The sequence below is a fragment of the Coturnix japonica genome, chromosome 5, assembly GCF_054131305.1.
Source record: "Coturnix japonica strain WE chromosome 5, WE-NBRP24, whole genome shotgun sequence".
Lineage (NCBI taxonomy): Eukaryota > Metazoa > Chordata > Aves > Galliformes > Phasianidae > Coturnix > Coturnix japonica.
The window spans coordinates 17,570,050-17,594,164 of NC_140667.1; the positions used below are offsets into that span (position 1 = coordinate 17,570,050).

General features: G+C 35.5%; 2 long non-coding RNA genes across 5 annotated transcripts in view; one reads left to right on the forward strand and one right to left on the reverse strand.

The window, feature by feature from the left end:
* Positions 1-2,459, forward strand: part of LOC107314642 (uncharacterized) — a 295,770-nt gene extending 293,311 nt beyond the window's left edge. For both annotated transcript variants that reach the window (XR_014946465.1, XR_014946466.1), the window contains one exon: positions 1,520-2,459. This is a non-coding gene — a long non-coding RNA (uncharacterized LOC107314642). The remainder of the gene's footprint in view (positions 1-1,519) is intronic.
* LOC107314643 (uncharacterized) overlaps positions 1-24,115 on the reverse strand; it is a 108,896-nt gene that overhangs the window by 42,590 nt on the left and 42,191 nt on the right. For 2 of the 3 annotated variants that reach the window (XR_014946459.1, XR_014946458.1), the window contains 6 exons: positions 19,906-19,994; positions 18,749-18,855; positions 13,543-13,764; positions 8,672-8,776; positions 3,966-4,204; positions 2,458-2,559 (listed from right to left, as the gene is read on the reverse strand). This is a non-coding gene — a long non-coding RNA (uncharacterized LOC107314643). The other variant, XR_014946460.1, reaches the window with a different exon arrangement.

A 24,115-nucleotide genomic window follows, 5' to 3' on the forward strand; every position in this document is an offset into this window, starting at 1 on the left:
TTGGTCACATTAATGAAAAGTGACATTTATAAACTACTACAAAAAGATGGCAGGGGGAGAGAATGGAAAGAGAAAGGAGAGGAGAAGTGAGGAGGGGAAAAGGAATTAAAATCAATCAAAAAACTCCCAAAGGGACCTGGACAGTCTCTGGACATCATCAAATAAATTAAGGCCTTAAAATGAAATAAACCCCAGAATGAACTTTTCCTTACACGTGTGCCTGTGCTAATGCTTGGGTGAAAAGACCCACTGCATCCAAGGACCCCTTACAGGGAAGTGTAACTGTGTGCTTAAGGCTACATTTTCATCTGTTCACTAATAGAGGATAGTACTATCCCATTTACAGCATCCCACTGATGCCAGAGATTAAAATGTTGCTGAATATAAGAAAGGGTGCCAAAATCCAGCCTCACCAGCTTAGTTTTTCACAGTTGAGGCCTTGTTTGGTATTCAGTGACATATATGAAAATATCTCTCACAGCATCATTTGACTCTAGTGAGCACATCAAGAAGGTTAGAGCTGGTAACAAGACAACATTTGGCTATAGAAAGTTCTGAGATCCCTCCTTGTCAGCTTTACAACCTGTTACACACTCAACTGAAGTTTGGGACCCATCTGGGTGTAAGGGTTAGGCAGTTGCTGGTTCATCAGCTAAAGCAGCAGAGGCTGTGGAGCTGGCTGTGCCAGGATGCCAGCCTTGCTGGGAAGAAGGGCAGACAGGAGACATGCAACTCTGACTACACCACTGCCACTAGCAGCCGCAGCGTATATTTTTTCCAGCATTCGTGGTTACATTAATTGTTAATGACAAAGGCAACCTTCACTCACTCTGTGTGGTTTCCTGCCCATATTTGGATCCTTTACAAGTTCCCCCCCACACACGTTTTTTTTTTCTTCCTCTCCTCCCCCTACCATTATCCCTTCCCTTTCTCTGGTAGGAAATGCAACCCGAGATGTGCGAAAAAACAGTGTGCATATTGTCATTTAATTGGCCCCTTGCTCAGGCGCATCGGGCCTCAGCGCGTGTGCTGTAGGGTGTCTGCTCCACAACAGGAAAGAATAAACCCAGACTCAAATCATAGGAAATTCATCAAATATGCTTCTTAGAGTTCTGTCTTTCAAGGTCTGTTTCCCTGCCATATGATCTCTATAAACCAAATTACTGCTGGCCTGAGTACAAGACTGGAGGCGCCTGGGGCTAACATATAATGAATGCCAAATGCATGTGACAATAGACTGATCATGGAGAAGAATTGAAAAATTTTTAAGTAGTTCTTCTATTTCATTTATAAAAAGCAAACTGACTACAGTTAATATATTTAAAAGGAGACAATCATTTCCCTGCAATTCCAGACCTGCATAACAGTCCTTTTATATTGAATCCATTAAACAGCTAGGACACAAGGTACATTGAAATAATGCTGAATGAAGTACAACATAGAAAATAAAATTAAAATATCTCATTTTAGGTAGGGACTAATATGTGCATTATTGAATTAGCCCAATTTTTCCTTTTAGGAGCCTTAGTGCATGAAGATTTTGCTCTTCGCTGGCTGTGCAACAAGAGGGTAAACTTCTGCTGGAATGTGTCTGCCAGAACTGAGATTATGAGAAAGCAAGAAAGCTGCTTAATGGCTAGACTGATAAGATTAATGATTTTTATTAATTTGTGCAATAAACAGTGAAAGAGAAAATTTTACCCCATGTTTCCAATTACTTTGAATAACGTAACAAGTTCAAGTGTTGCTACTGCAGGATCACAGGAAGTGTGAAATCTCCAGAAAAAAAAAAAAAAATATTACATTTGTTACTATAGACAGAGGGTAATTAATACTGCTTTTTAGGTTTTAGAAAATACTACACTTAGAACAGCAAGTCAACTAACAGACCGTCCATAACCTATAAATGCTTCCATATTCACAGACATCAGCAATCTTGGAGTTACAAAAAAGTAATAATACATACATATTAATGGATCAGTTTGTCCTTTAGGGAGTATATTTTTTAAAAGGGCTAAGGCAGCAATAATAGCTCCTCTAAAAACTCTAAATGCTATAATTGTTTTATATGAATTACAGTGCTTGTATTAATGAATGATTAATGTTTTGTATATGTAAGTATTTGATGGATACAGCCAAAGAAAAAAGAAATAGTCTGTCTTTTAAGTTGACACTTAAAAAAAATGTCGCTGTTTGAAGGTTTGGATCTGGTTAAATACAAGATTACTTTAACCACATTTCAATGAGGAACATGAAATACGGCCCATGAGGTCATGAAATTCAGCAAAACATTCTTTTCCCATTTTTTCTTTTTTACTAGTTAAATAGAAACAAAAGCAAAATTGCCAGAATACCTCTTCAGTTGTATTTTAATCAAAGTGCTTAAAAGAAACTGCCTGAAGCTATTAAGTTGTACTCCTGTTGCAGTCTGTTGAAAGAATCTAAAGCAGTACTGACCTGCACCACTCCTCAAACTCCTCTTGAAAGCCTTAGCTGTGTTGGACATGCCAGGAACACAAACAGACACTAAGGTCTCATCCTGTATTGTGGAGAGTTGCACTGAGTGAGAAGGAAACAAGAAAAAATGGAAAGAGCTTACAAAAACAGGACTGAATTTTGGAAATATCATCTGTCTTAGGTAGAAGAGAGCAGCGTTCTTTCTCCTACGTATTGGGTGTAACTACATTGCTGTTGAGAGGAAGTTCTGTTCTGTCATTGACATTATTCATTTAACTGATATGAAACCATCAGCAGTGACATATAGATCAATGTTGGAGCATCTATTCTGTCTCTGTTTGCCATGGTGCATGTAAGCAAAAAAAATGCTTCTTCAAGTAAAAACTTCAAGTAAAATACACTAAACTGTGTTGTTTCTATTTTCAAGTTAGAACCAAGTGTCAAATTATTTTAATTTTAATTTGTTATTTATTTGTATTGTAAAATTTTGATAATCAGGTCAGAAAAACAAGGACCAGCAAGATTTGCATAGAAGTGTTTGTCAAATACTTGTTTCTGATTTCATTATGCAAACTGCCACAAAAGACATATACACAAACAATTAGTCATTCTAGACTATAGTAACAGCCATCACATTAAACATTCTTCATATTTCCAACAGACATTTATATACAAACAGGAATACTGATAGGCTACTTTGATAAGCTACTTACTAAACAATACAAAACAAGTCATAGACTGAATATAAAGTTTTGTTTTTAAAATCCAACAAGAATGCACACTACTGCTGATTAAATGTGGCACTCAAAATTCCTTCTGTGATCTTATAACACCTTTGTTTTGCTCTTACATGCATTGCAGTCTACATGTACTCATTATTATCTTATATAAGTTAAAATTTGTACCATTATTATCATATTCACAAATTGCACTTACCTTTGTGTCAATAAATATCCTATTTCAACAACAGGACAAGTCAGAATAACAGAATTTTTCACTCCTGGGCACTGCTTGAATCAATCCCGTACCACTATTTGCCCTCCATCCTATTATATGCCCTAAGTAGCCACACTCACTCCTTGTCTAGTATTTACCACCATTGAGGTCCAGGATATTAAAACTATTCTGGGCCAACAGGCTGAATCTCACAACAGTGTATGCTGTTGTATTGTGAATTTGGAACCTCAGAGATATTTAAAGCAGGTACTAAGACATTTTGTGTGGTAGATTGCTGCATCTGAGATACAAGATTACATAAAGCATTACTGGATCTAAGCAGAGTTTTGGACAAAAATTAAGTTGTACCAACAACAATACAGTAGAAATAATACAGTAGAAGCAACTTGGCTACTTCAGGCTTGGACTTTCTTTTCTAATTTTACATATGCCCTTGGCAAATTGAATTTATAATCAGCAACAGAAATAACCTAAATCATGGACATGACCTCAAATTAGCCTGTTTGTTTGTATATTTTTCTACAAGAATGCATATGCTTCACTGTACTTACATCCACAGTTTGGTCTCCATAAAAGTTCATCAAACATCAATGAATGTCAATGGGAGCCTCTTTTTCCTCATGGAGAAATTCAATGACATACCTTTGCTTCACCTGCACTTCCATGTAGAACATCATTTTGTCAGACTGCTCCTCTGCTGCCATCTGTCACACAGCAACAACATGTAATGGAATACAGGCGGGAAGGTTCAACCTCTACTGCTTTACCACCACTATCTGCCTCTGATGTTCTGGGCCAAAATAATAAAATAGGAAGCATCACTTCTGGAACAGTCCTTGTATAAATCAAGAAAATATATGTATAAATGTTTAAACTTGATTCAGTTTCCTTACTTAGAACTTACAAATTTGTACAAGATTCTAAATCTAGGAATACAAAGAACTACTAGTATAGCAACCATTCAGAATTGCCTTTTCCTTATTCAGTGAACTGCTTCTGACATTATTTATAGAGTACTGTCCAAGCCTGGCACTGAAAACTCAATTATTGTTCCTCTCTGGGCTTTTGTTGATAAATATCATGAAATAACTCTGTAAAAGCATAGCTTGATGGATAACCAATAAAAACTCTATGGTGAGGGACAACAATCCTGTGCCATAACCAAAAATATATGCTTTTATCCTTCCTGCATTCCTTTAGAGAATGTACTCAAGACCTTAAAGTGTCACATCTGTAATACAAGGTAAGCAGGCTAAATATTAAAATGCATAAATTTTGTTGGATCGAAAGAATTTAAACTACTATCATTGCGTACAAGAATACACCTGAGACACCAACTATTTTAGACTGGTTGTTTTGTGAAAAATATTGAAGTGGTTATTTAGTATGGAACAGAATCAAAAATGGGCACTTCTGTAAGAGCATGGAAGCAGCACCTTGAAATTAGGCAACTGTTTTTAATAGGAAGGTTAAAAAACAACAACAACAAAAAACTAGGTACTTTAAAAAAGACTGCAGCAACTGAAGATCAATCCCTCAACAAAATGCCTTATTAATAGTTACCCAATCCTGGAAGGCTTCATGGAGCTTCTCATTGTTTTACATGAGATTCCTCAAAATACGGTTTATGACAACCTTTCCAATAGCTTGTAGAAGGAGTTGTAAAGTAGCAATAACACAAGGGCAGCAGACTCATTTCTACCACTATTCTTTTCCTGAAAATATACGTGTTATAGGAATAAAGTCTTGTAGTACTAGAACTTTAAGGCCCAAATGCTGGTTGGGATCCAACTGCAATATATAATGTCCCAAAACTCTGTGGAAAGAAAGTCCACTATAAATAAATTAATGTGGCAAGGCAAAGGAAACAAAAGATTGCAAGGAAGCCAAAAGCACAATGAACAAAGGAACATGACTAAGCTGTAAATCAGATGACTGTCAGTTCTGGAAACAAACTCTAGGTTTCCCAAATCCTTATCTGCTACTGCTGATGACATCTTCCATATACTGGATTTTTGAGCAAAGCAAAGTGAAAGGTCCTTGAAAAGGGGCCATGGGATAAAGTAGGGATAATGTTCTGTCTGAACTCAATCAGCTTACACATTATTCCTCAGGATGAAATGTTATTTTCAAGTAAGAAAAGTTAATGAGATGCCTGACTTGTTCGTATACATAAGTAATCCTTTCACAAGAATCACAACCGTACCTATTTTTTCAATAGAAAAAAAAGCAAATTTAGTGCATGTTTGTAGAGAGCTTCAATAGTAATTTGTCATAATCTCAGCCCTGATCATATAATAATTATTTTTATCATTGCTGATATTAATCAAAATTTTTATACACACACACACACACACACACACACACAGTGACTCATTAAATTTCAGCTTTTAGCAAAGTTATTTGAATACTGCAAGAACAGCTATCACACATTAAGAGTTTAATTGCAACCATTAAGACCATTACCATTGTATAGACTTATTCTGGTAGTCTGTGTGCCATCGATGATTTAGAAAGAAAAATCAAAGATTGCCTACAGTTCTAGGAGTATGAAAATTAAAGAGTTACATGCATACAGAAATACTTAAGCAGAAACAAACAAAAAAAAAAAAAAAAAAAAAAAAAGAGCTGAACATGTGGGCTTCTTGTTTACATGTGATTTTCAAAGACTGTTTTTCCTAAAAGCAATGCAGTACTGTCCCAATGCTCAGTCACTGTGTGCCAGTAGACACGTCTTGGCTGAGCCATGATCCAGAGTTTAGGCTGCTACTGAAAGAGGAAACAAAGCACTCCTAAGGCAGTTATGATTTAATCTCCACACCCAACATTTTGCCTCTTTTTTTTTCTTCTTACCAGGGTGTTATCCTTCAACTTCTTGCTACACTTCCTGAGCATAAATAACAATAGATAGAAATGCAGTGTTGAAACTTCAAGACAAGTTCATGAAAATTAACTTTTAAAAGCAAAATAACACAGAAAAAAAAAAAGAAAAAAGAAAAAAAAATCAAAAACCATTAGAAAGAAACTCAAACAAAGAGTGCAAATATTCAAAACAAGTCTTGGTCATCAGAGGAGCAGAAATGATAGCACACAGATTTGGCAGCTCAAATTATGATGTGCCTAAGAACTAGAAACAAGATTTCATTATGTGCTACTGAACGTCCAAGTGCTTATAAAGTACCTCAATGGAGGCCCTCTCACATTCTTACTATTTAATATTAGTTATAATATTATATTTCTCAGAAAGAAAAAAAAATAAATCTCTTTTTAATTTGATCCACTGCTTTTAGCATCCACTTTTATTTTCATCTTTTTTCCATCTTTTCATCAGTTATCTTTAAAAAGCACTCCAGAGGAATTGCTGCTCTTACTCATCACGTATTCTTCAAAGCATGTACTAAATACACTTGGTGAAAGCTTGTCAGACACCCTCACCCCTCCCACCCCCCACCTCCAGTTCCCTCCCTGTTGAACTCAGTGAGGGCGTTGTTACTGAATTCAGAAAATTCATTCCTTCTCATTAAAAGGTATTCAGACACCACAGGCTTCTGTTTGCCAAGATCTAGTTTCCATTTTATCCAAACTATCAGAGCTCAGAGAACAGGCAAGATCAACTCCCCAGTGAATTCTAAGACAAATTTGTCTACTTTTCAATCAACTACAGAATCATCCTTGCTAAACTATCTGGAATTCTTTAAAATCTAAAGAAGAAATACTTTAAGCAGTAAGCTAAGATAGTGGGATAAATTCAATTTCTAGTGACCTCAACATAACTTTGAAGGGCCTATGTTTATACTAACAAAAAGTAAGTTATTTGGCTTTACTCTCCTCTTTGTGACAGAGAGAATTATGCCAACTGAAAAATCTGCAAAGTACAGTTTGCTAGACTCATCTAATTGCTTACCCTAGTAAATACTGCTTTTCTAGAAAACATTGTTCAAGTACATAAGTTTTTAAGAAGTATACATATCCACATCTATAGACACAGACCATATTCAACTGTTTTGCAAGTGTAATTTTCCAGTATTTTGAAGAAAGTAATTGTGAAATTGTCACTTTTTCCTCATTTTGATTTTGAGAATCATAGCCATAAAGATTATTCGTCAAAGCCTGTTAAGTCACTAAGACAAACTAGCTGTCTTATACAGAGAGTGAATCAGTTAATGATTTCATAGACATTTCACTTCCAGAAGTGTCATATATGCAAGTGGGTGAGGCCACACACACGGTCCAGTGTTGTGGTCTGGTTGCTCTGTTGGAAAAAGCAGTATAAAGTCAGCTTTTTGGCTTATGCCAGTACATCCAGATGATTTCAATTTGTTAGGATTCCACTAGAGTGGTCAGCATTACTCTAACAAAGCAGTGCCAACAGACAGCTCTGGAGCCTTAAGAATTAATTACACCCTGGGACCAGGCGGAGGTATGGAGCTCTCTGCTTTACAATCCATTGCCCATATGGATTCTTAAATTTAGGTAATTAGGTAGCTCCTAAATATGCAGGTGTTTATTATGTAGCTTACACAGAATAAACACTAAGCTCGAGTTTCTACCACTAGAGTAAGGAGAGATTATGACAATAGCTGTAACTTAAAGAATCCTACCTTTAAGCCATTTAAGTACAGTTTAAACTCCTGAAACTTACAGATACACATTATAGTGAACTTGTCCATAGCAGTCAAGTAAGTGCCAAAAAATTAACACTATAGATGTTATGCTTTATACTACTTATTTCTAAGTAGTTTAATTTGTATATGCGGGATAGCATGCCCCAGAGGTTATTCTCTTTTTCAGCTTGTATTTGGCAACCCTGCTTACAATCATGAAAAGTCCTTGGGATCATACAAGATTATCTGTTGAACACAAAAAGGCTTAAGCATTCCTAAGGTGCTCCTTGAATCTTTTGATGGAGTTTTACTACTCAGTAAAAGAGAGGAAACAGCCTTGGAACTTCTGATGTTCCTGGTGTTCAGCAAGTTAACCATGAGTCCAACCTCATACTGGCAAGAATTTTGTGTTCTCAGAGTTTCCATCTACTGGTTTCTATTTCATTAGAGAGATGCTGTGTGGAGAACAAAAGGGTTCTCTTTTTAAACATTCTGACTATTGCAGAGGTTGTTAAATCATCAGAGGAACTCTTTTAAAAGTATTTGGGACTAAGACCACAGTGTATGATATATAAAAAAACATTTCTTAGCTAAGTACTGCATGTACTCGGAAAAGCAAATAACTTTGCTTATGCCACCGATCAACTCATTACCTGCAACAAAATTTCCAGTTTTGGAATCAGCCCACAAGAAGCAGTTTACTATTCAAAACTGACAGCAAATGCTTTTCCTCTTACTTTCTCATCTTGACCTTCTACCTGAAAAAAAAAAACAAAAACACAACCATGTAAAAGATGTCTTATAGAAAGAGATGTTTCTACAATAAAGCCTCATATACACAGTGAGTGCCTGGACTGAGACAAAGAGCATTTCATGGCATTTCATTTCCAACAGTCAGGAAATAAACTCATCAATTAACAGTAACCAAACTAGTAGGCATACACATGCTTTCCCAATTTTTACTAAATTATGGATTTCCTGAGCCAGCTACAAAACTGAGGTTTACAGAAGTGCTAAAGGCTTGGAACATTTTACAGACATAACACTGAATTGATATTCCACTCAAGTTAATAGATGTCTGACACACACAATGTAAGTGGATTTTACTTCCCAGTAACAACTTGATCTACTTAACAATAAGAAGGCAAGATTATACCAGTGTTTTTGCAAGCCCATTTTGGAAGGTACAGACAGTAAGTAACTAAGGTTACTGTGAAGAACTGACTGTCATAAGCAGCAGCAGCAGAAAGGGCTAAGCATAACTAAAAGTCCAAATATCATAACAGTCAAAGCTATTACATTAGTTGAGGTTTATGGACTCTATTTCTGTGGAATCTTCTCAGAATTGACTGAGGAAGTCACTGATTTCAGGATCTGAAATTCTGCCACTAGTGGGAGGTACACATGGGTACACGTACAAAAAAAAACAAACTTACAAATTTCTGTACAAACTCGCATCTTAAACAACTATGAGAAAATCAAAGGCTACAAACTCAAAATATTCTTTCCAGCACTGAAAGAACCCATATAGCTGACAGACACTGTGTACAGCTCCAGTAGATCAAAAAAAGAAGGAAAAAAAAAAAACCCATGTTGTCCATCACATATACATGGAAACTAACAGATAAACAGATTGAGTCATTCAAACATACAGCAAGTTCTTCTCAGAGTTGAGAATGTAACATTCAGCACTTAACAACTGCAAAAAGCGACTACTCTAAGTGTTAGAACCCTAAATGATTCACAAAAGGTCATGAGTGCCTCTGTGTTCACCAGAAAGGCAAAGGTGCTCATATTTTCTGAAGCAATTCAAAATTACTTATCTATGTTTACCGTGTCAAAAACATTCAGTAAATATACATATACATACATATGTATATACATATATATCAGTTATTTTCAAACAAATAGACAAACTCAGCCTCTGTTTCATCAGCAAAGATTTTAATGCACAGGAACTAAAGAGAAGTCAGCTGCATAGGAAAACATGCTGCAAGAAAGAACATTTTGGAAAAAACTAAAATATCCCTACATCCTTTCCACCTTCTTATGCCTATTTAAACAAGCAGCAACATAGCAAATTAAAACTCTTAAAACATAAGTCTGAACAATGTAATTTCTATACTTAGCATCCAAGTAATCTCAGACAAAGATTTAGTCTTTCAAATATTTGCTGCCAGTGTACTACACATGTTACTATCAGGACTAACAACTAGTCACAGCAGGCATTTTTGTATCTCAGCTTCCAAATATGAGAAGTGAATGAGATATCTCAGCACACATTAAGAAAAGTACAATGCCTAACTAGTGAGGCTTAGTTTAAGAAATGACCTAATTACTAACACAGGCCATTCTCCCACCTCACAGACACAGGACTATGTGAAAGAACTGAACCTCAGCTAATAATACTTCAGCCAAGCATTTTTTATCATCTTTTCAGCAGACAGCCATCACAACGGTGGATTTCTCCACAGATTTGGTCACTTGCAACAGAAGAACAGTCCAACAATGCCACTATTCATACTAACAGAATGAAGCTAGTTTTGGTTCTCATTCCGCATCTTCCTATTTAAAGGACAAAGGAACATGTCTTTTAAAGTGTCTAGTCTTTATCTAACAGAATGCCTGGTCTTTAAAGAGAATGTGAAAGTGCTAATCCAGAGCGATTTTAAGGCTCTATACTGCAGCACCCAGTAAACAACCTTCTACTTCTGAACAAAACAAAAAGAGAGGTTGCCTTCTTTTGCCTTTCACTGGATGTGGCCACAAATGCTGTTACCAAGATGTGAAGTGAGAACATATCAGGTAGAAGAATCTGAAAATGCCATGCCCAAGATGAAAAGTGCACGAGACTTTGAAACCATTACAGACAGAAACATCTATCACTGAGACTCAAAATCATTAAAAAAAAAAAAAAAACAAAAAAAAAAAACCAGCCACAACAATTAAGACAATTAATCTGTGATTTACATCCAATAAAAGCAGATGTAATAACAGGATAAGAAAGTAATGAAAGTACAGAGGAGCAACTGAATTCAAGCAGACCTTAAAAAGATAATCAGATACTTAAAATCACATCATTTTCTAAAAATTATAGAACTGACCACTGAGTAGCGGCACACATTAACCTTCTTTTCAAAGACGGTTGTTTTGCATTGCTGTCATCCTTTTTTTCTCCCAAAATCCAACTACACAGACTTTATTATCAATACTACATATTTGAAGCTGATTGAAAATTTTCTGTGCGATTTCTTGCCGGATACAAATTATACAAGTTGAATAAGGATTAGCTGGATAACTCACAAGCCCCCTGGGGAAAATATGTTGTACAGACTGCTCCTCATAAGTGGGGATTAATATCAAATCCCACAGGAAGTCATGCACTGCAGTGTTTGTTTTCATTTCATTTTATATTTACTGGCAGTTTATACTGTTCTTTTGGCTTGTGTTAAACACTGCAGGATGACAGAATTTTTCAGCATATGTAACATTATGTCTCACGTTTTGGCCATCTGATAATATTTATTTGATACAATTAATGTCCACTGTGCCTTACAAAATTGCAGATAGCATAAACTCAGTTTTACCACATGGAATGTCTCCCCTTATAGAATTTTTATGCTTAAAACATCTTTAGACTTAAGACTCTACTGACACAGCAGCTGCTGCCACTACTCAACATTAATCTCACTGTTGATGTTCTCACTCTCAAGTGGTCTCATTCACTTTTCACTCCCGTCAAACCTAGATACTTTCCGTGGATCTGTACATTCCTTATCACTGTAGTTTACACTGCTCCTGGTCAACTTTAACTGCACATTCCATATCTTCACTCACATTTTCAGATCTTATTTCTTTCCTATCCTATCAACAGCCTGTTCTTCAATATCAGAAAACAACTTCTCACTGAAAGACCACAAAACAGCATCCGGTATGTCTCAGCACTGACACTACACATTTTCCTCTTTAAAGGCTTCAGAATTGAAAAATTACTTGAGCAACTGAATCTGATATTCTACCATCACCTAATTTTCGACAATTTGTGTAGGAAAAAAAAAAAAAACCACACAAAAAATCCAACAGCAAGTAACTTTTATTAACAGATTCCTCAGAACTCTTCCTTCAAAACATTACTGGATGTGAGCTGCAGAATCATTATCTAACAGCAAAGTCAGCCCGGCTTTAAGAGGAAAGGAAGAGAGAACATGGACTATGTTATCTCAAGAAGTCCCTTCCAACTGAAATTTTCTGTGATTCTTTAACTACAGCTGCCTAATACCTTAAATGGTATCTCTGATCATGAATTTGTGACTGTGGCCCAGAGCAATCATTTATTAAGTAAATTCAGATAAGAAAAGCATGGCATAAGAACAGAGCTATGAACCAGAATGCTTATTATTGAGGTAAAATGAAAAGTCAACTATTGGACTGTAGACTTTCGCATAAAAGGGGAAGAAAAGAGAATAAGTCAGCATGCACTGAGTATTTTTTTGTTAATTAATTTGATGCAGAGGCTTTCTAAAAGGTGACAAGAGGGACTATTGATAAAGAAGGGTTCATCCACTACTGAGTACCACAGAGAGAATGAGTGGGTAGTATTAACTGCTTTACATACCAATAAACGCCACTGTTAGACAAATCTCCCTTCAAACTACTGGGAGCTCAATATTTTTGTATGTCTCTGATTTACCAGTTTATCCTTATGAAATTCTCATACACATCAATTTGCCTGAGCAGTGCAATGTTTTAACATCATATACAACACTTGTGTTTGTGTGCACATTGATTGACTGAATTCTTGTAGGTTTAACCTTGTCACCTTCTCAAATTCTCTGAATTGAATAAATTTTCTTTCTCAGTAAACCTTACTGACCTGCAATACTGAAAGGCTACACTGTGTATCTGTTACTGAACATTTTTTACAGGTTACATCTTTAGTCTCTCAAAAAAAGACCACAGAGCGACGACATTAACTGAAATATAATGTGACTGATGACTGATTTTGTGACTTCACACAGAAAATGTCCTTGTCCCAAATCAGAATTCTAACTTTCCAACCAGTGTTACAACAACAGCAAAAAGCCTTGCCTAGACAGATAAGATCTGCATCATCAGCTTAGGCGAGTGAGATAGGAGGCAGTGACAGATCTTAGCATATGCAAACGTGTTCTTAAGGTTTGTACTGCAGTCATCAGCATAGCACACTGCACAGAAGTAGAAAACAAGATAAACTGAAAAAAAAAAAAACAAAACAGTTTTGTTAAGATAACATGTAAGCCATGTGAAATGTGTTCTTCATTTCACAACTTCTTGAAAACCCTGTTAAAATTACTGTAATGGATTTCATTATAAACAAGAAGAGAACTATATGATCACCAGAGTTGGTCATATATAGTCTACCTTCCAGCATGGCAAACTGAATGGACTGAATATGCCACTAAATGCTTCAGATGATACTGATTAACTTGATTTAAGAGGATAAGGGAAGGAGGCAGGAAAGAAGCAAAGGGAATGCTGCACTTACCTGAGCAATGGTTTGCATCTAAAATACTAAATGCTTCCTAGGATCAATGAATATTAGCATTACCCACATCTTAATCTTGGCCAGAAGCTTTTTTGTTGTTGTTGTTGTTGTTTTGTTCTGTTTTTATTTAAACAGCTGGATTCTCCAGGAGCAATTTTAATGGCAACTGGACAAAGGGTCAAGAAAATCCATCCATCCATTGTCAAAATACATGTTTTGATCCTACAAAGACAGTTAACAATATTCAAGCTTTGAAATTCTTTATGAAGTAATCAGCATTAATTTGTTCTGTTCAGATTTTAATTATATACCATTTGCCTTCCTAAGAGGACACTACCACAAGTATAGCTGTCAGATGGAAATTAATTTGCTAGTAGATGACCACATACTTCATGAATTATACATGAAACTTCGTCTCTCAGTGACTGTTGCTAAACGACTCTTTCATCACTCTTATGTTTAAACAAACCACAATAGTTTTTAAATCAGTCTGATCAGTAGTAAGGAGATTAGGATAAAATGCTAGGAATCATTTCTAAAATGGCATTTGAGGCACATTCCGTATTGATATGTTTAGCTGCAATTTGGGTCCTGTTCCTCCGCTCTTAGTTGTTAAAAGAATGATGGGCAGGCCACCGCATTCACTTTCAAATACAACATTGATGGCTGGATTTACATTTCTTTTTAAGACTCAGCTTTCACAAACAAGCCTTAGATTTCAGACATAATTCTGTTATTCAAATGGGAGAAGAGTTTGATAGCTATGCTAATCACTTTTATCTGAGAAAACATAACTAATAGCTTGGTTTACATTTGCTTACATTTATGAGCATAATTTTAGTACATAATTTTATTGCTCTATAAAACATAATACTGCATTAGCTCGCTCTTAAAAAAAAAAAGGTTACCTTAGAGTGATTTGCACTTAAACTTTCACACCACATTTAAATGACAGCATCATTTTAAAATTTTGACTCGTTAAAATATAGGTATATTTTTAAAAAACACATATAACAATCCCACAAAGCTATTTTCTGTACAGATAATTCAGTGAATGTATTTAAGGTAGTCATAGAAGCATTGATCACAAGACTGTTCAGAGTCAGTTATTCTCATGTATAAATCGGACTGAATGAAGATAATTTGTTCTTACATCGCATGAAAGGAATCTTAAAATTCTCTACTGCTGTATACATTAACAAATTATGTGAAAGAAGAGAGGAATGATCCACACAATCACTTTTTTTTTTTTTTTTTTTTGCATCCAGTGTTTTCAGCACTGAAAACTGAAAAGGAAATCAGGTCTTAGATTTTAAGGGGTTCAGTTATTACTTTCAATGGCTCATAAAAATAAAGGAAATACACTCAACTCAATTTCTTGTATTGTACTCAACATTTCCTCATGGAATAGTCATGCTAATAATGATATGAGAACTATTTTCCAGGATGCAATTGTGCCTATTGATACACTATAGCGAGTCTATTATTAATAATACTTTGCGTATATGTAACACATTTTCCCTGAGAATTTGAAAATACATTTATAAACTTAACCTGTTTCCTTGGAGGCAGAAAAAGGGATGTATAGAAATACTACACTACCCTTGATACCAAGAAATTATCTATGACTGAACCTGGATTTTCATACATCTCTCATCTCCTACAGTCTTCTAAAGAAAACTCTTAAGTAGTCAACAATTGGTACTGCAATTGCCTGCAGCCTGTAATGCATTTTCATACACTCACCAAGCTCCTTCTCTTCCCACAATAGGTTTTCTTCTGCTGTACAGGCTATTGCCAAATCAGTATCTGTGTGCCTACAAATAGATAACCAGAAAGTAAAGCATAACTAAATAGCTAAGTCCACACACTTGATATCTTAAAGGTAAGGACAGACCAATTTTTGGTCTCTGTTTGATCTTCCCTAATGTTGCAGAAACATTGCTTTGAAATGGATGGCTTGCTTACCAACTGCAAATTAAATTATACTACTAAGCTATATTCTTGGTATTTGAATTCTATGGTATTTATTTATTTGATTTTACAGGGTCTAACAGGAGGCATATGGTATACTTCATATGATGCATGGCATTACCTGCAAAATGAATATGTCTTCATTGTACAGTTACTGTTACATTTGCAGACTCTTGTCAGGGTGACATACTGAGAAATATGCATGTCAGAACCAGAACATGTTTGCAAAACTACGCAGGACTCAACTGCACCTTTTTGCATTTGTAATGTATTACCAATTCACATTCAGGACAATGGGAGTGCTTTGGACATACTGTTTAAGAACAATGCCTTCTCCTATACTGAATCAGATTTTAAAAAGAAAAATACAACAGAATATAAGCTGTGTGTTGAAAACTCTGCGTGTAAATACAGCTTACAATTCATTTCACAGAACAAAATTGCCAGATCTCAATTGAATATAAAGCTTCTCTAAGTTAGAGTAGAGATAACGCAACTTACTCATAAATATCCAAAACTATTGGCTTAGTTCTAGCTGATAGTCTATCTAGTTCATATTGCCATGGAATATGGTTATGGGGAAAAAACAGCTTTGAAAATGTATTTAATTGACTTTTAATCATAACAGAATGAAGAATGCACGTCAAAAGGATTACATATAAATCTTTTTTTTTTTTTTAAATAAGCTTAATTCTAAGCTTTTACTATCGATTCTGGAACTCATTTCCAAATACCTGGAATTCTGAACCTCATTTCAACTCTGTTACTATTGATAATGTCAGAACTTTGAGAAGCTGAAGAATAGTCATGAGTACAACACCTTTTAGCTGAAAGTCTTCAGCAGGACAGAGCAGGAAATGTGTATTTTCAGAAGTGCAGAGGTGACAAATTTAACAGATTTTTCTATTACATGAGATTCTCTAAGGATTTCCAAAGTAGCACAAAGTAATTTTTCAGGCTGTATTTATATGCATAGTGTTAAGACATAACTGGCTGCAGAGCCCACTTAAACTTTTGGTGAAACAACAGCTCTGCACAGAAGAACATGACCTAAGAAATGTGAGTAGGAAGCCAAATAACAACACAACATATAGAATTTGTCTTTGATGACAATATATTAGGCAGAATTGTGATGGATTCCATGTAAAAGGAGCGTAAGCGAATACTAGGAATCAGTAATTGTATTTGCTCTAACTTGTTCATATTTCTTCACATTTAATACTAGACATTCATGATTTAAGAATGAAACAGTAGCTCTTTCCTTCTATGGTCAGACTGTGGTGGTTAGTGTGGTTAATCATCTCAACCACAAAGGTTCCATTAAATCTTCCATCCACAGAAAAGGCATATTGAAAAGGCTAATATTCAGAAGACCCACATACACACTTATACCAGTCTTCTACATGTATACACACACCCACACCTTATACAAAGTAGTAGATACTGTATTTATACACAAAACACAACATATCCCTTCTTCTGGACTTTGAAGTCCAAAAAATTCCAGCACAAAATTATCCTCTTTATGTCAGAGAAAAACTTAAGTTTTACGTCAAGATTTTCTGACCTCTGCAAAAAGGGGTGCTGTACACCACTCCTTTACTTACCACATCAGATAATTAATCCTAGAAAAACAGACTATGGTGTCACACACAGAGAAGCAAATAATAATAATAAAATAATTTAAAAATAAAAATAAAGAAATTCCAATTCAAGGTTGATGTTGATTAGCATGAATTCATATCACTGTGTGCACCATGATGTGGTGGTGAGAGGATTACAGTGGGGGAAAACACAGAAATGAGAGCAAAGTATCACCTTTAAATTCCATTTCTCTAGCTGTCTTTACCTCAAGTAAGGCTGGTATCATTTTCAAAGACACCAAAATTGCACTTGCTGAGCTGTGACTGACCTTGCATCCAGATGTCATTAAAAATTAGGTTTATTTCCTTAGGCATTTTATGTAATTGAAGGCTGAATTCCTTGAAAAATGGAAGATCTGTCCTTTCAATGAACAATGCTTCTGAAAGCTGCTATCATTCACCACTGTCGATCTTGTTAAATAACAAAATTAGTAATGTCCCAACAATTGCTAATTTAGACATTTTCAATTTTTTATTACTAATGCTGGAAATCCACATGTAAGGAGCAAGCCAGAAGCAGCCTCACCAAAAAATTTACACATATATTAAAAACAAACAAACAAAAAAACCCAACACACCAGATTATTTTGTTTATAAATCACACAAATAGCTAAATAGCTTTATGTTGAGAATACTGGTGACAACATAAAGCATTGAAACTAAAAGAGTTTGTGGTGGGAAGGGCACTGACCAGTTCTACTTTTTGCACAGTAGAAATCATTGGCTTGGAAATATGGCCTGCTGCTGTAGCCAGTCACTCAGCAAGTCTTACTTAAGAGCTATGGGAAAAAATTATTACAGACCAAAGACTTTCATTTTCTAGGTTTTAGTATTAACATTGTCCTCAGTGGGGATTATCTACTGCTCTCAAATTGATTTAACATACGAACTTGTAATAGACCAACACATCATGGAAATGACTGATACCTGAAGAGGTCAATCGTTAGTGCCACAAATAATTAGAGTTTTACTCTCTTGTTCCCCTGAGAAAAAATTATTTTATGAACATGAAAGATAAGTCATTGCAGCAGGATTCGATAGGAAGGCTGCATTTGGGAGCAAAACCTCAATGAAAGCAAAAATCCCAGAATGACATCCACCTTTCTTTGGTGGTGGTTTGGTTTTCTCCAATTGTTTGGTTTTTTGTTGTTTCTTTTTCTTTAATCTTATCTCCTAAATATTTTTTATCGCTTCAGAATAATTATACTCTTCAAGATGATAAAATCAGCTTGTCTTCTGTCACTTATTTTTTCTTATGCTCAATTTTGTAACTGTGATAAAAACTTTCAGAAACACTCTGAGCTTCAAAATGGATGTGCTGCTAGACCTTGAACATAACAGCATGATATAACATCAACAGAATATCCAGCTAAGTAAATGTTCCCTTAACAGTTAATAGTTCATTCATTTCTCTAAGAACTAGGTTCATGTCCAGATGATGATGAAGCTTCCAGTCAGAGCAAACTGGATAGCAAACAGGAGTATAATAAGAATGTAAGAAAATTAGAGAAAAAGGAAATTGGTAAAGCCGTTTTTTTCATAATGGGCCATCTAATTATTTCCTAAATGGGAAAATGCTTTTGCCTTACCTGGTTGACCGCTCTGCACATTCAGAATGAAGAATGCGTCCTGACATCTGTTCTGAATTTTCATTCTATTTCCATGTATGCTTCTTTGTCCTGTCACTTGTGTCAGTCTGAAAACAACAACATAAAATGACAGGTTCTAATCACATAAATGTTGAAAATTGTCCTTTTTTTTTTTTTTTTTTTTCTTTTTTCTTCTTTTAGGAAAAGGTTTGAAAGCTATACTGTTTCCTCTATCTCAGTTAAGTATCATCAAATTGCAGTTATGTTACAAAGTTCAGTAACGTAGACCCAAACAAAGGTTTCCAGCTGAGAAAATATGGGCTGCAAGACACAAAAAGCAGAATTCAGATTTCCAGAGTGGAAAATGGGTTCATTGGAAATACTGATTACCCACTCCCTTCCACCACACAAAATGGTTTCTAGTATAATAAACGCTTATTTGTGGATCTGCCTTGCATTCTTAATTGTCCATTAGATTTATAACTATCATTCTTCTGACACTGACACAAAGAGACTCCATTGTTTGAAAAGAGGCTGCAGTTAAGAATTATCCTACCTCAGGATAACTTTAATGCATTAGATCCTACTGTGTTAACTCTATACCAACACAGCAAACAAGACAGGGACTCCTCAAAAATCTTGCAGCTTCACTATAGGATCATAGAAGGGCTTGAAATGACATTAAAAATGATGTAGTTCCAGCCCCCAAATGTATATGCTTGGCATGGGTCGCATACTTGGAAGCATCTAGAGACTGAAAGCAGCCAACAAGCGTATGGATAATTCCCAGTGAATTCAGACACAGAAAATTCAAAATATTGGGGTGTTTGGGTTTTTTTGTTTTGTTTTTTTTTTTGTTTGTTTGTTTTTAATGACAGGAAAATAAGGTTTACAGAGTTGGCAGTCAGTCAGCTTTGAAGATAAGTGAACCTCCTATCTGATAGATACCACAAAGAGAGCAAAGCTCAAATATCATTGTTCCAGGCTTAGACAAACACATCTGCAGTCCATACTAATACATGGGCATACAGATAATATAACACCACATTCCCATTCAGATGTGGGCTTAAATCAGCAAGCTTCTCTATTGATTTGAGGCTGGCATGCAGGTCAGCTTGCCATAACATTTTGTCAAGAAATTTAACTCCAGATTGTACCTTTTTCTTCTAACTCGATAAGCTTCTTGAATCTTGACTAAGTTGAGGGCTCAGTGCTGTCCTTTTTTCCCCCCTCTTTATTTCTTTCTCTGTGGAAAAAAAACTAAACAATGTGAGAACTGGTACCAATTTCAGATCATCCACTTGGTTGCAAACTAGTTATTAAAACTGGTAACATTCTCTAACATGAAATAAACGTATAAAATATATGCTATTTGCTAGTCTCACAAGTCAAATCCATTTGAGTATCTTCCAAGCTTGATTTAACAAAAAATGTCTCATACACAGTATATAAATTAACTTCTACCCCAGTAGCTAACAGCATCATTATTTTACTTCCCACAAATGAAATATGGGTATCTGGAAGGCTTCTTTTTTTAATCCTGCAAGAAAACTGATGTAATGTTTGTAGCTGGAATTTGCATCTAGCTTAACAATAGCTGTCATTGTGCTATTCTGCCACACTGAGAAGCATATCTGAGAGCAGGCTCAGATTTCTCCTTTCATCTTCTCCTTGTATCCTCTCCAACTGTAAGTCTTAGGCCCCAGTGCTAAGAATTCTAAGATTTGTGCCAACTGATCTCTTTACCCACATACTGTCCCACAAAGATCAGCAGGGCTTTATGGATTGTGCACAAATCTCTCAATTTGAGTTTATTACTGAAGAAAACCATAGGGAGGGGTTTTCTTTTCTAGAAGAGTTGATCCATTTTTCCAGTAAGTCTAGCACACTTGCAGGTTTTCACTTACTCCAATTTCAGACCTGGCAAATTAATTTGTTATATCTCAGGATAAACTGATCATGGCTGCAAGTAATGTCCTTTGTGCTTTGTGCTGCAAGTTGGCAGGATACATTATGGAACTGTAGATGCTGCATCAATACTCCATACTAGTTTAAACACTAATATTACATATTAGGCAGAGTTGGAGGTCCCATCTGATGATTTGACCTACACTGGTTAGACGCATACTTACCTAAATTCATGAAGAGATTAAGACTTGAAGACACCAAGGTTTTATTTCTTGTTGGTTTTGATTTTGTTTGTTTCTAATACATAGAACAGTAGATCATCTGATAAGAATTTGCACAGCCAAAACTACTGATGAAGAAATATGTATAATCAAAAGCAAAGTAGGAAGAGCAGTTTATATGTGTGTCAAAATGTGTCCACTTCAAAATTAGTTTGTATTAAAATTCCTTGTAATTTCTGATCATTAATAGACAATATTTATTAACTACATATCATTTTAACACGCTGCTAAATAACAGACATAGTTTTGACCTGGCTTTTGATGGAAACTAAATTAACATCTCTATTTCTGAGATTGTTCCAAAGCCTACTGAACTCAGTAGATATTTTTTCACAAGTCTCAGTGAATTTTGGATCAGGCCCCATAAGACAAAATCATTTCAAAGCAGGAAATTCTTTTATTTTCTTTTTCTTCTTCATTATATCATGTTTTTGGAATGTTTCTTACAGTGGTTCATTCAGGAAGGAGCCATTTCTCATCAGAGGAAAGGCAGAGGGAAAGTTTCATTAATTGCAAAACCTATCTAGTTGTTGATGCAGTCTTCACTTTTGTCATGAATTCACACATTTGAGTACAGCCCCCAGAGATTAAAAATAAAAGATACCAAAGCTGGGCCCTAAGACATAATACTGTGAAAAATTTAGGCTGTAGAAGGGTAATGCAAATGGTCATTGACTTCATTATAAAAATCTTTGGCAACAACTTTTCCAGACCCATGTTAAGGCTTGAGAGAGAAATGTTTCAGCACAAAACCACTTAATCATTTATATGAATGAAAATGAGTGCAAACAGAATGCTGAGATGGTTTTAAGATCACCTCTTTTTTCTTGTACAGAATACCCACTATAATTACATTTTGCCTGTCAGTTCATAAATTTTGCTTATTACAAAATGGGCATTATTGATTGCTTTTTAAAAGTACTAAAACTAAGCTAAGAGCAGTAGATCTCTCAGCAAATTCAAAACATACTATCTTCCAAACTAATCACTGGCAAAGGGGCTGTGGAAATACTATTGAAGTTTATTGTAAGCCCCATGCAAAAAAAATTGAAATTACCATGAGTTTTAGGTTAGTAACTTGGCTTTGAATTTAGCATGTTTTAAGCCACAGTGAAAAAAAAAAAAAAAAAAAAGATAAACTTATTTGGCAAAGTCAGACACTTTTAAAGCCAACATCCCGTAATTGTTTCCTCATTTGGCCTGGCAACTTAAACAAGGATAAAAAGTATGGGCGGGGGGATGCTGTGTGCAAAACGCTGCATTTTTCAGAAAGAAAGAAACATAAGAGAACAAAGAAATCAAGGTACTCATCTCATTTGTGGTAAATGAATATGCAAATGCCATTTGCTCCTTTTGTTCTCTTAGATAGGATTCAGTAAAGTGAAATGAAAGTAACTCTCTAGTCTTGTGGGAAAAAAGTCTGAATGGAGAATTTTCGTGGTTTGAATTAGTGCTAACAGCGGACATTCTGACACAGCTGACTAGCAATGCATAAGAGCCAAACTGATAGCAGGCAATATAAAAACACTTGGCCTCTTTGAGACCAGTTGATTAAGCATCTCCAAGCAAGATTAATACACACTAGGAACAAACATCCTTCCTTAGAACTGGTGAGAAATAGAAGCTATCAGAAGGGATTTATTTCTGCCATTCTTATCAAAATAAAATTAAGGGCTAACATCCACAAATAGGTAAAGGAGAGGTAATAGATGTCATATAAAAAAGAAATTAACAGTGTTTGCTATTGTATTAAATCTAAGCAAACTCCGAAGCCACTCAAACTTTTTCTTCTTTAACTGCTGTATTGTTGGCAGTCCTGAGCTAATACTGGAAAAAAATTAGGTAGCTACTGATCTGGCTAGGGAACAATGTTCTATTCAAAGCAAGTATCTGTTCTAAATATCAAGCAACAAAATTTACTGTCCTCTCTGTAAAGAGAGGTAAGAAGAAAAAGAAAAAACACATATCAATGTCATGCCAAGAAAGCAATTTTGTATTAACCTAACAAAATGGAATATATAAAGGTATTTTTTGAAGTAGAAATAATTTAAGAACCTTCTAAATAACTTAACAGTACACTTGGCTACACTTGGATTTAGGAAGCAATATTTTACATGTAGCAGTAGATTATGATTTTTTTTTTCAGCTTTAAATCCATAGACAGAGCTGTACTCCATGAAGAAATGACAACAGCAAACCTAATGCCTCATGCAAAAGTAACAAATTAAATTTAGCTGTAGCCAGAAAATGGCCAGATAATAGGGCCATGATTTAACATCTGTGTTAAGGCAGAACAGTTACATGTTCAGAACACATACATGTATGAAAGCGCTCACACGTGGTCCCAGTGTTAGTCGAGTAAACCGCCTGCAACTTGAAAAAGTCTTTGGTCACTAAGGCTTTAAAGACACTACAGCAAATTCTCTGCAATTATCTGTTAAACTTATTAAAACAGCATGTATGCAAAATGCCTTTGTGGCTTCAGTTGGGAAGAAAAGAACAAAAATAGCAGACTTGGACTAGAGCTACTGTTCTTTCACAGTTCTGGTGATCTGAAGAGACAAGGCATGCTTACCTATATTTTAGACAGCAATCAGGTACCTTGTAAATGATACATGTGAATTGTGTGCCTGAATTTCCCTTCCCTGGTGACTGAGTCACATGGGGACTGGAACCCATATGCGTTCACAAAGGCTAAAGAGGCATGAGGTCTCACCCTTTCTTTACCCTCCAAAACAGCACCTGCCCCCAAGACAGGGATGGCAAAAAGAGAGATCAGTCATCCAGCTACTCAGTTTTGTCCCCGCTGAAGAACTTTTAGCTACAGAATGATAGCCAAAGCATACTGGAAATTAATCTAAGATTTTATATGCTTCAAGGCACCAAATCAGAACAAAGTGTTGAAGACTGATGGGAAATCTGCCAGGTAGTCTTTCCTACTATTTCACAAGGTATTCACCCATCTCACAATTATGATACACAGTCACATTTCTATAATAGTTCTCCATCCTGCACCATATAAAAACTTGGCAAATTCCAGTAAGATTGGATATATTGATTTATTTTTCATTTATCACTTGGAAAATAAGTTGGATTATCAAAGAAACACCAAAATTCTGTTATTTCAAGGGGTGCTGAACTGAGTTCCCATAAACTGGATTGGAATAAAGATCTGTTC